Below are 4,370 nucleotides of genomic sequence, written 5' to 3'. Positions count from 1 at the left end.
ATAAAAGTTTTTGTTTACATAATATATGTGTGTGTACTGTGTATATTTATTATGTATATTTAAATACAAACACATGCATGTATATATTTAAAAAAAATATGCCATGCTTATATATTAAATGTATTTATAAATATAAAATATAAGAATATGAATATATAAATGTATAAACATGTAAATGTTTTCAAAATATATACTGTATGTGTGTGTATTTATATATACCTAATATATATACACAGTACACATACATATATTATGTAAACAAAAACGTTTATTTTGGATGCGATTAATCGCGATTAATCGTTTGACAGCACTAATAAAAATATAACCGAATTCTAAATATGAATAAAAGCAATACTAAAATATCACAGTTATAAGCTAAAAAAATCTTTCAAACGCAATTTACATGCAACAAGATTTAGATATAGATATTAAATATTAAGTCATTATTATACATTAATATGTAAGTCGCTTTGGATAAAAGCATCTGCTAAATGACTAAATAAAAAAACAAAAAAAAATATTATATAATATTTGATCAGACAGGAACAGCCTTTAAGATGTATGAAAATCATTAGATGTGTCTGAGATGCATGAGCGTTATCTGGCATATTAGACTGAAAAAACACAAGGGCAAGTAAATAAAGATTTAATCTTCATTTTTTGGGTGAACTTCTCGAATAACTCCAGACGATGTCGCGGTGTCCTCCAGCGAATGGGCCGCGCTAAACACCTCGTTAACATCCATCTAGAGCGGAGATCAGGTGAAGACGTCCAGGTTAAAATGACAGGAGACGCTGAGAAATGAGTCACTCATCCATTCCTGTTGCTCCTTTAATAACTTCATCTCTCTGCTCATATCAGAGAAAAAACAAGACTCTCTGGACTCGTCGAGCACCGAAGCAAACCTGACAGGCCAAGCGTTTTCATTATAGAAATGGTTAAGGGCGGGGCGGGCGGGGCGATAAATGTGGGATATTCATACCGAATTTCATTATATTGTTAATGTAGACATGTATTATAGGTATTATAGGAGTAATGGAATATGTGACTGTGGAGCACAAAACCAGTCATAAGGGTCAATTTTCTGAAATTGAGATTTATACATCATCTGAAAGCTGAATAAATAAGCTAGAATAAATTGTTAGGTTAGGACAATATTTGGCTGAGATACAACTATTTGAAAATCTGGAATCTGAGGGTGCAAAAAAATCTAAATATTGAGAAAATCATCTTTAAAGTTGTTCAAATTAAGTTCTTAGCAATGCATATTACTAATCAAAAATTAAGTTTTGATATATTTAAGGTAGGAAATTTACAAAATATCTTCATGGAACATGATCTTTACTTAATATCCTAATGATTTTTGGCATAAAATAAAAATTTATAATTTTGACCCATACAAATATATCCCAGCGACTTAACACTGCTTTTGTGCTCCAGGGTCACAGATAATTACTGTATTTTTCGTGATTAAGTTATAGCATTTGTGCATTTATGCTAAATGTACTTAGACTACTTCATATAAATACATAGAAACCATATAGCAGGGGTTTTCAAACTGTGGGACAAGGCACTTGTCTGCAGCTAAATTTGGGTTTTAATGACACACACACTCACACAGTTCAGTCTAGGGCTGCACGATATCTGTGACCCTGGAGCACAAAAGCAGTCTTAAGTCGCTGGGGTATATTATAGTTGTATATCAGCCAAATATTGTCCTATCCTAACAAACCATACATCAATGGAAAGCTTATTTAATCAGCTTTCAGATGATGTATAAATCTCAATTTCTAAAATTGACCCTTATGACTGCTTTTGTGCCCCAGGTTCACATATAGCCTACCAACATTAATTACGAATTGCAATATTCTTAGTGCGATTTTTGAATCTCAATTAAGCGCGCACGAGTTGTAATAACAGTGAGGGTCTCAGAGCGACGTCATTATATAAAAAGGCTCGGGCATTATTAATCACTCACTTCACTGTGCTATATTCTGCATGAGATTGCATACACCAGAAAATTCAGATGTTATGAAAACTGTTTCAGGTGGGCTATGTTCATTCATTTCTATTGTCTGTTTAAACTCGCCGCTGTTTTCGTTTACGAATTGCAATATTCTTAGTGCGATTTTTGAATCTCAATTAAGCGCGCACGAGTTGTAATAACAGTGAGGGTCTCAGAGCGACGTCATTATATAAAAAGGCTCGGGCATTATTAATCACTCACTTCACTGTGCTATATTCTGCATGAGATTGCATACACCAGAAAATTCAAATGTTATGAAAACTGTTTCAGGTGGGCTGTTCATTCATTTCTATTGTCTGTTTAAACTCGCCGCTGTTTTCGTTCCTTCACATGCATTTGGCTACCAATAAGGAACCGGTCTGTAAAAAGCATTTCACATGTACGCGGCGGGGTTAATTGCAACACTACAAGATTTAAACTACATTTCACTACATTTCCACATTAAAAAAATAGACAAAATTTCCTTGCCATATCATCTTTATATAGAGAACAAAAAGTGCCAGTTCAAAAATCTTTTGAAGACATTGCTGAACATTTATTTAACCATTGCAAAAGTAAATTTCTGGCTGAAGTAGGCTAAACTGGTCATCTCGGTTTTTAGTGTTTATTTCAAATGAGACACATCTGTTTATTATTTTTACCTATTTCAAAATTATTTTAATCTCCGAACTGTTTTAGACAGTTCTGCTTCGCTTCTTATGCTTTGCTAAAACGTGTTGTGCTCCGCTCTCTACACACACACGGAAGATCATGAATGCATTTTCTATATATTACAGATTACAGTTCACCAGAGCGAGTGTGTTTCGAGTTTTTATGGACATGTTTCATATTTTAAAGTCTGTAAACAAAGAAATTAAAACTTAAACATCAGTAGTGAAATTTTACAGTTATACATACTATATTATACAATTATACAGTACTGTAAAATAAAATTATTATTTTTCTTAAATACTTCATTTCTGTCATATTAAACTTTTAGTTAAGATTAAGCTTAAAGTAATTGTTTTTTGATCTCAAATACTTTGGTGGGTTGTGAAATAGATTATTCTTGTCTAGGTGGGTCGTGGAATGGAAAAGTTTGGGCACCACCGCCATATAATTGCATTTTTTACTATGGTATTTATTGAGGTGCTGTATGTGTGGTTTTAACTGTGGTTATCATGATTTAAATGTATGATACTATGGAAGATCAATTATTAATTAAAAAAAGAAAAAAAAAACTAAAACAGTCAGAATGATTAAAATTCACCATATAAAAATGAGGTTGTTACAATATATTAAAATATAAAAAAAATATTTCATTATTTCTTAAAAAACATGTTAAGGCATAAAGGTTTTAGATCATTCAGAAGAAAAAAAATCATAACAAAACGTAAATTATTAATTTAATTCCTAAACACTTTATAGGCTAAAAAAAACAGTTTTAACATGTATGCATTACATACATTTCATAAAAAATTATAAAAAAAACGATTTCTCTATACATACAGTATATATACATATACATAATATATTTAACATATAAAGAGTTATGCAATATAAACATTTACAATTTAAACGATTTGAATTTAAAAACTATAATTTTAAAATACAATTAAAAAATTAATAATTTAATTAAAATATGAATTATGAATCATTCAGCAAAAACATAAATAAAAAAATCATCTTAAAATATTGTTTAATTCTCTTCATAGGGTAAAAATTTACTTTATATTTATTAGCCAAAAGTCCGTTTTAATATGTAAAGGGGATTAAAAAAATACATATATTTAAAAATTAATAATAAAAATAGTATACTATTACATAAAATATGAACAATATAATATAAAAATACAACATAAAAATATAATAAAAATGATAGACAGACAGACAGACAGACAGACAGACAGATAGGGCAATATAAACATTTACAATTTAAACGATTTGAATTTAAAAACTATAATTTTAAAATACAATTAAAAAATTAATAATTTAATTAAAATATGAATTATGAATCATTCAGCAAAAACATAAATAAAAAAATCATCTTAAAATATTGTTTAATTCTCTTCATAGGGTAAAAATTTACTTTATATTTATTAGCCAAAAGTCCGTTTTAATATGTAAAGGGGATTAAAAAAATACATATATTTAAAAATTAATAATAAAAATAGTATACTATTACATAAAATATGAACAATATAATATAAAAATACAACATAAAAATATAATAAAAATGATAGACAGACAGACAGACAGACAGACAGATAGGAATAAGAATTTTTTGGCGGCGCATCACTAATTATTTTCCTCCGCACACGCAGACACAGACACACACACACACACACAGACAGACAGACACACA

This window comes from Sinocyclocheilus anshuiensis, unplaced genomic scaffold, assembly GCF_001515605.1.
Source record: "Sinocyclocheilus anshuiensis isolate Anshui unplaced genomic scaffold, SAMN03320099.WGS_v1.1 scaffold2417, whole genome shotgun sequence".
NCBI lineage: Eukaryota > Metazoa > Chordata > Actinopteri > Cypriniformes > Cyprinidae > Sinocyclocheilus > Sinocyclocheilus anshuiensis.
This window is presented reverse-complemented; position numbering follows the sequence as displayed.